The sequence below is a fragment of the Jaculus jaculus genome, chromosome 13 (assembly GCF_020740685.1).
Source record: "Jaculus jaculus isolate mJacJac1 chromosome 13, mJacJac1.mat.Y.cur, whole genome shotgun sequence".
Taxonomy (NCBI): domain Eukaryota; kingdom Metazoa; phylum Chordata; class Mammalia; order Rodentia; family Dipodidae; genus Jaculus; species Jaculus jaculus.
Window position 1 is genome coordinate 51,057,230 of NC_059114.1, and position 9,001 is coordinate 51,066,230.

Here is a 9,001-nt window from a genome sequence, read left to right on the forward strand (position 1 = left end):
AAGAACTCACTTCACAGCACAGCTGTAGTTCACTTGAAAACAAAAAAAGTTCCCTTTGTGCTATAGCCTTACAAATAAACATATATTTAGAAATGAACAGTTCAATTATACATCAAGTATCATTCAATCTTGCCTTTGATATAAACCTGAATATAGTCAAATTTGCAAAGCGTTCATGTAATAGTTTAGTTGACATAAATTTAAAAGGCAAGGGAGACCTTTGTAAGCTTCAGCAGCGTCCTTGGCACTCAGAAGCTCAGCTGAAGTCCCGGCCGGTGAGGACAAGTGGAGCCACAAGAGTCCAGACGTAAAGGAGCAGGCAGACCCAGCTGGAGCTGATTTTGACCCACACAGCTACCCACTTGCTGCTATCATTCTGAAACTTGGCATCAGGACTGGACCAGTTGGTCATGATCATTATGATGTACAAGGAGGCACAGCAGAGCATCAGGTGGAATAGGGAGCAGCTGTACTGCACCCCTCCTTCTCATTGTCCATGGCCCACCTCAGCTGTCCATCTTCTTCATCACGGGCTCCACTGGTGTCACTGAGGATCACACTGTTGCTCCCCGAGAGGGTCAGCTTGTTTACCTGACTTGAAGTACGAAAGCTAGAGTACCCAAGGCATATACCACAGAGAAGCACAACAACAACAAAAAAATCATTAAAACTCAGAAAGTGTCCACTGTTTGATGATGGAGGAGAGGTAGGGACGACAGCAGTCGTGTTTCCAGGAGCCAAAGTTGGTGCAGTTAAGTGTGTAATGATGCTCAAAAAGGAAGGATTGCAGGAACAATCAGGTTTATTGGTCATAGCTGACCATGTGAGGTACAGGGCGTAGACAGTAATTATAGAGGACTGAAGGAGGTCTGAACGAGGCTGGTATTCCTGAATTTTTGGGTGGGTGGATATAAGAGAAACCACAATGCACAAAATCAGGTTAATAATGAAGCACTTGTTTTCTGTGCAGCCATCTGATTTGGTGTAGGACATACAGAGTGCCACAACAATGCCAATTGACATGATATAAAAGCAGCTTATAACAGAGAGCAAAACCCCAGACCAGACCCTTGGATTTCCTTCTTCCTACAATTTACCCATGATTCATTCGAAGACTGAGCTATGTCTACCAACAGCGCCAGCTGGATAAGGATGAACAAAGTGGCTCCGGACATGCCAACTATAAACCAGACTGAAGTGAAATAGCCCCCAGGAATGTAGAGAGACCCAACCATGATACCAACAATAGTAGCATTTTTGAAGAACAAAAACCTTCAGCTCAGTTTCTATCCTCTCTGTCCTCATAAGACAACATGCAACAGTGCCCAGGAGAATGCAAGCATAGAATAACTGGGCCACAGTGGAATCCTTAGTGTTGGGACAGCAACTGCACAGCAAGCATGATGCACCACTGCAGAGGCATGAAACTAATCCCAGCAAGCAGGAGGCAGAGGTAGGATGATCGCTACGAGCTCGAGGCCACCCTGAGACTCCCTAGTGAATTCCAGGTCAGCCTGAGCTAGCCTGAGACCCTACCCAGCCGGCCACGGAGAAGGTGCCCAGCATGGCCCCCATGGTGATGCTGGCTGGTGATAATGGTCGGCCAGGGGGCTTCCTGCATGCTGGTTAGCTGAGACATTGCCTCGCAAGAAACGCGATGGTTTCTCAAGCCCCTCGTCTATACTTTTTAATATATTTCACAAGCCAGGAATGGTGGCACACGCCTTTAATCCCAGCACTCAGAAAGGAGAGGAGGATCACCGTGAGTTCGAGGCCACCCTGAGACTCCATAGTGAATTCCAGGTTAGTCTGGGCGAGAGAGAGAGAGAGAGAGAGAGAGAGAGAGAGAGAGAGAGAGAGAGAGGGAGGGAAGGAGGGGGAGAGGGAGAGGGAGAGGGAGAGGGAGAGGGAGAGGGAGAGGGAGAGGGAGAGGGAGAGGGAGAGGGAGAGGGAGAGGGAGAGGGAGAGGGAGAGGGAGAGGGAGAGGGAGAGGGAGAGGGAGAGGGAGAGAGAGGCCCTACCTTGAAAAAACAAAAACAATAAGCACATATAAACATTTATTTTTCAGGCAGATAGGCATAAAGCCAGGCATAGTGGCGCATGCCTTTAATCCCAGCATTCAGGAGGCAGAGGTATGAGGAACATCGTGAGTTCAAGGCTATTAGAGCTGTTGGAATGTCTAGCTATTCCACCTCAATCAAGCCATCCTGGAGATACTTATTATTTTGGGGGGATTTTTGGTTGTTTTTTTTTTTTGTTTGTTTGTTTTTTGCTTTGTTTTGATTTTTTTGTTTTTTGGGATTTTGGGGTTTTTTTTTTTTTGGGTGTTTTTTCAAGGTATGGTCTTGCTCTACCCTAGGCTGACCTGGAATTCACTTATGTAACTGTACTTTCAGGCTGGCTTCAAACTCATGGTGATCCTTCTACATCTGTCTCCAAAGTGCTAACGTTTAAAGCCTGCGCCTCCTTGCCTGCTGAAGATACTTTTGGAAGCTGTCGGGATCATCCTCCCCAGGTAAGGCATACAGCTTCACAAGTGTGTCCGTGTCAAAGAGAATGGCAGGCCAAAGAAAATGGAGCTTAATTTGTTGGAGATCCTGTGGGAGATCGTCGTCGGGGGCACAAGTGGGGTAATATTTTTAAAAGATAAACAGTTAACAAAACAAGAACAAAAAATATTATGATTGTCACCATGATAAAGGAGGATCTTGTCTTGTTGAAAGGAGGCATAAGTCAGTGTAAGACCTTTCTATTCTAAGTCTGAAGCATATAACAAAGAGCAGTGAGTAGCTTCAGACAGATTAGCCTTAACTCTTGTCTGCTTTATAATATATATTGGTTATGCTCTCTTGATGGGTGTCTAAGACCATGTAGACAGCCAAAGTTTATGTCTATGTTGCATTTTTTTAAGACTGTAATGGCTCTATAGGAGTGACTCTTCGGGACCCGTGATTATGTGACTCTCAGCAGTGTATCTTTACTAGGCTCAGTGAAGGTCATGATGACCACGTGCCTTCCCTTGAAAGCATTCCTCTCTTGTCATTCTCCTTTTGCAGACTCTACACTGATTTGGAGTCTCATCTCTGGGTCTCCATGTCTTCCCAGACCAAGAAGGCAGGTAGCTTACTAGAGTTTTAGGGAACATTAGGAGTGTCCTATCATCTCCTGTGGCCTCTTTGACCTTGAAGAAGGAACAAAACTATTTGCTGTCCTTTTACATGCAGTGTTCTGATTGACTTTGCACCTACATGCGGTTAATCAGTACTCAGAAGGACAGTTATACTAGTCTTGAAGTAGAATGGGGATACATAGCTCATATGCTTAGCAAAACAGATCCACTTAAGGAATGGCAATAAGGCTAAAATCTGCCTGGTAGCATTGTAAGCCATATACAGAGCATAGAAACCAGGCATGTCTTACTCCTTTAAATTCCTAATAGCAATGAGTATAGGCATAACATATTAACAGCCCTGAAAAAAAATTTTTTTTCGAGGCAAGCCCAATAGAATGGCCTTTTTGTTTTGTTTTGTTCTTTTGTTTTTGGAGGTAGGGTTTCACTCTAGTCCAGGCCAACCTGGAATTCACTATGTAGTCCTCGAACTCATGGTGATCCTCCTACCTCTGCCTCCTGAGTGCTAGGATTAAAGGGGTGTACCACCACACCCAGCCCCAGACTAGCCTGTTTTTCATGAGAGAGAGAGAGGCAGAGAGAGAATTGGCATTCCATGACTTCCAGTCACTGTAATCGAACCCCAGGCACATATGCCATCCTGTTCACATGTGCAACCTTACACTCTTGCATCACCTTGTATGTCTGGCTTATGTGGGACCTGAAGAGACAGACATGGGTCGTTAGGCTTCATAGGCAAGTGCCTTAACTGCTAAGTTATCTCTCCAGCTCTGGAAACATTTTTGTAATTTAAAAATCTAAATCAATTTATTTGATCTAGAAGTTGTCAGGAAAAGACCATTTAATACAGCATAAAGTCTGACAAGATTTGGTTTTGGTCTCTGGAGTTATAAATAGAATAGAAATTTAAAATGGGAATGCATATCTTCTGAATGAATGAATAAATGTGTGAAGGAGAAATGGTTGTCTGGAGTCTGTATGAAAGGTGCACTTGAGTGTGTGTGTGTGTGTGTGTGTGTGTGTGTGTGTGTGTTTCACAGCACTAAGGCTGCAGAATGATTTCTGTTCTGAACAGTATCATTTTATTGTGGGGGATGTTCTCCAGCAAGCCCACTATACCAGATGGAATAGCCAACTTTTACTCTTGAGTGTTCCACAGAAGAAACACTGAAAGTAATTAAGATCATAGACAAGGAAAAATACAAGATTCTCCTACTCTTCAAGAATTGTAAATGACAGGATCAGAAAGCTGCCTTGTGGCCCCGAGGGAAGTCCAAAACTCTCCCTAAAATTTAGGAAGGAAAAAAATGGGGTGGGTTATGCTGTCCCATTGTGTTCCCCAGGAGCAAGAAGTAGATCAGGAATAATTAAGTTCTGGGCCAGTCCAGACAGATGTACCTGTAATGTGTTACTTAGTGCTTTCCCCTGAAACGCTTGATCTGTAGATGGTCAGGTGGCCCTGGGAGTAAGAGGGGGAGCCTAACACACAAATCCCATTGTTGGACAGAAAGACAAGACACAGATCTCTCTGGGGTTTATGCTGGCCCTAAGAAAATCCCTAATGGCTCTTTCTTAGCTTTCCTGATTTGCACAACCAGGGGCCTGCAGACACAGGGAATCTCAGAATCCTGGCCCCAGCATGATGACAGGTGAATGCTAAGTTGCTGTGAACAGATGAGGACTTTGTATAAGAAATTTACAACTATTTTTATGTTTACTTTATCTTTCTACACTTCTATGTAAGTACCAATAGACAACAGCCTCATGATTTATGTTTAAATTTAGAAGTACTAGATACTGAGTTTGTAAGAAAATTTCTAATCTGCTTTTGTATTCTTTGAATGTGTTTCAGGAAAGTTATGTTTATTCTGAGTAAATAGTATAGTCAAGTCTGGTCCATGTTGTGATTTAAGATGTAAAAATTCCTCAATTCCTGCAACAATCTTAATTACTTTAGATTTAATTCACATCATTATTGAGAAAGTTTACTAGAGTGCCACAGGCAGAATTATAGAGTTGGTTACAGTTTGAGTAGTTATAGATTGTGTCATGAAATTTTGTATATGGTTTGGAGGAGATTGAATATATTCCTTTCTGGCTCAGCAGTTAAATGTGCTTGTTTGCAAAGCCAGATGCACATAGTGGAACATACATTTGGAGATTGTTTGCAGTGGCAAGTGGCCCTGGCATGCCCATTCCCTCTCTTTTCCAAGAGACTTGTCTCCTTTTCATTAGATCATGGCATCTTAGCCCAGTTCCTCTCTTCTTTGGGTATGTTATTTATAGCTGAATTAATTTCAGAAACTGACTTGTAGGTTGAATGGATATTTTATTTAGCTTTTAAAAGTGCTAAATCTCCTCATAAAGAAAATATATGTACATAAGAAAATATTATATAAAGGCATCCCAATTCTGATGAGCTTGAAAAAATATAAAAAATTTTCATGTCTTCATGTTTAAACCAAAAATGTTACTACATCATATATATTTCTTGTTTATTTTGAATTGTGCTAGCAGATATTTTATTGATTGGTTACTTTCTGTAGCCTCATGCGCCTTAAATATGTGAATTCTACTTTTTGTTAATATCAGACTTTTTCAGATATCAGAATACTGTAATTTGGTTTATAAAAAAGTCCATGATGTTTGGCTACCAATAAGCATGCATCACCATGCCTAGATACAACTATGTAATTTTAACATGGTTCTTGCCTTGTTCATGCTGGTTTTGCTGGGTGATTATCACTGAGGTTATAATCTAAGTCTTATAAAAAGTGACTTATTGTGATTTTGTTCTTAGGAAAACTTAGAAAGCTCCCCACATCTTAGAAAAATTCACTGCATACAAGCAATGTTAATATAGTTTATCTAAGCTTCATGTAACAGTCATAAATATTTTTTATTTAGTTAAGCCTTAAAATTATTCAAAGATAGAAGGTAATTATTTAAGAAATTACATTTTGTCTGTCCTATTGCCTCTAATGTATGTTAAAATCAGATTTGCTTAACTCAACCATGACCAGGTTTTATTCTTAAGCTATGCATAATCAGTCTCAGTCAAAGTTTAACTTAATTAATTGTTTCATTTCTAGTATCTTAAGTTCATTGCTTATAAAAATATTGATACTTAAGACATGTTTCCTGCCCTAGAAAAATAATCTTATATTGCTGTTCTGCTTTCAGTTTGGGGTCCTTACATTGGTATACAGACTAGCCAAAGTTATTTTCAAACAAGTTGCCAAGTTTTTATACTGTCTTATTTTTTCTTGGCATACAATTTCTAGGTTAAATAAATTGGCTTAAAGTTATTGATAAAATAATTGATAAAACATTGTTTTGGGGGCTACTAATATGTTCTGGCTATACTTATAACCAACAGATACTTAAAAGATAAAATGTATATGCTTTCTATGTTCCAGATATAGCTTACACTGTCATCTGACAATTAAATATTAATAAGAATGATTTTCAAATATTGTGTCATTCTCTAACCAGATCTGCTTTGCTAACCAAATATGTTCTGCACCTTTTAAATTAATCTGTTTTGCTAATCAGATATGTACAGTCTCTCTGAGTGAGTAATAACCATATGTAGAAGCCAAAATCAACTGGCAACATTGGAGTCAGAAGGCACAGGAGATGAAGGGGCACTTGGTGACTTCTAGCCTGTGGAAAGTTACCTGTCTTTTTGATCAGAGAGGATATGGAGATCCAGAGGTGAATTCCAAGTCAACAAATCTGCAACAGAAGAGTCACCTCAGAGGAAAATCAGTCCTCCAGGCTTCCCAAAAGAGGGAGGGCCACTTGGTCAAAATGACTTTGACTAATCCTAGCAGATGACAATGCTGAGTCATAGAACTCCTCACAGGTCTCTAAAAATCTCTCCTACAGTGCCACTATTGACCTCCAAAACATACAGCTAATTCTGGCAGCCTACATGGTCTTAATCACCCAGTAAGAAAAATATAACTACAAAATATAAACAAAGATTCAGACTAATATGTTCCCCTGTCTGATGCTGGCTTACAATGCTAAACTCTAACATTAACTCATGCCTTCTGCCTCTGCCTGTCCCTGATTAGTCAGCCACTGCTATCTTTAAATAATAATAATAAAATATTCCAAACTTTGCCCTCCTGCCAAAGCCCCTTATGACAAAGCTAAAGGAGACCCTCATAACCCCTTAGGCCATAAGTCAGAGACAGATGCTGCCTTCTCCTGCCTGCTCTTGGAAGCTCCAGCCCTTCAACTTCCAGACCTTCAGGCTTTTCTTCTTTATTCCACAGAAAAAGGGGGTATGGCATTGGCAGTTCTGGGCCACATGAATGGCCCATTCTTTGCCCGGTAGATTATCTTTCTAAACAACTAAAATGCTCTCTCCGGGGCTGGCAGCTGTGCCTATGTACTCTTGCTGCAGTTGCTCTTCTGGCCCAAGAGGAACAGAAATTCACTATTGGGCAACAACTCCCTGTTCTCTCCCCCCCACAACCTTAAAGAACATATTCTATTCTAAAAATTCACCTGTCTAAACTAACTTCACCTATCTGAACTTCGCCTATCCTGGCCGCAGTTCCTCCCACTTACCTTAGCCAGAATCAGAGCTATTCCTCCAGCTGCCTCCTTCCTTAGCTCTTTTACACTCATGTTCACCTCTGTCCTACCCTACCTCATCCAGGGGTAAGGACACCTCCACCCCAACGGGTTCTCTCTAACTTAATCTCTCTCATGTTCCCACTTTTCCCCTGATCCCAAAATGCTCCTCTTGAATACACGGATGCCCTTCTGCCTCCTCTCTCTTGCCCCAAGCCCTGTATTCCTCACCTCTGAGTGCACATTCTTCCCTTGCACCTGGTATTTTGATGTCATAGCTATTGACAAGGCTAACAAGCTCCTTAATTCTTCCTTCTGTCCTCTCACTGGGTGGGCAGAGCCTATCTTCCTCCCCTCACCTTCTCTATAACAGATGTCACCAGACTGTCACAAAGCCAGTTTAATACAGAGATGATGCTAGAGGAGTCTCTGTTTTGTTTAGGACCAAGTTGTAACAGCATGGTACACTGGCGCTGTCGGAGGATGCTCACTCTCAATCTCACCACTCTGCCACCTCTCTCCAGCCACTATGGAACTTCCTCCTCATCACCTGCCCTGAAGGGAGACCCATCAACCACATTATCCAGCCTTTCCCATAAGAATTCATTGCCCCCTATGGTCAGCATGAAAACACTACAGAAGAGAAATTACCTTCATCCTTTATCATTAACAAGGCCAGGCTCTCAAGATGGAGTCACCAAAGATAGCAAAATGGTGACAGAAGGATAAGGAAGTGGATTATCCACATTCCTCAAGAAACTGCCCAGCCATTATCCCTTCCTTGCCTAACAATGCTCCCACGTCATGGTTTCCTGCCCCCCTTATCTCATAAGTCACCTGGTCACTGTTCTGGTCTCAGACCCTAGCTACTTTAAATGGCTAATATAATGATCTCCCCTAAAGGAACTTTTTAAATTCAACTTAACAAATTACTTCTTTTCCCTTCATCACCTTCTACCAACTAAAAAAACCCTATAAAGCCCACTACCTAAAAACTCAGGTTGGCTGTGCTCCTCTCTTGTGAGTCAGCTCTGGAAGCTCATGCTTTTCCCAAATAAAAGCTTTAATCTTTGTCTCAAAGTAGTTTGTGTTGTCTTGGGCACTCCCAAACCTTACAACAAGGATCTGGGACATCAAATTATTGATGTGTTGGTATATGAGGAACCCCAATATTCTTGTATCACTGTTTTCTATAAATTGTCCTTGTTACATCTTCATCACCAATGCATTTTGTGATATGCTATCATTTTTCTCATCTGAAGTCTCAGATAAGCACATAAA

The 9,001-nt window shown here is 41.5% G+C and overlaps 1 pseudogene; it reads right to left on the reverse strand.

Moving 5' to 3' along the window:
• Positions 1-212: 212 nt before the first annotated feature.
• On the reverse strand, positions 213-7,774 carry LOC123454062 (annotated as a pseudogene).
• Positions 7,775-9,001: the final 1,227 nt, after the last annotated feature.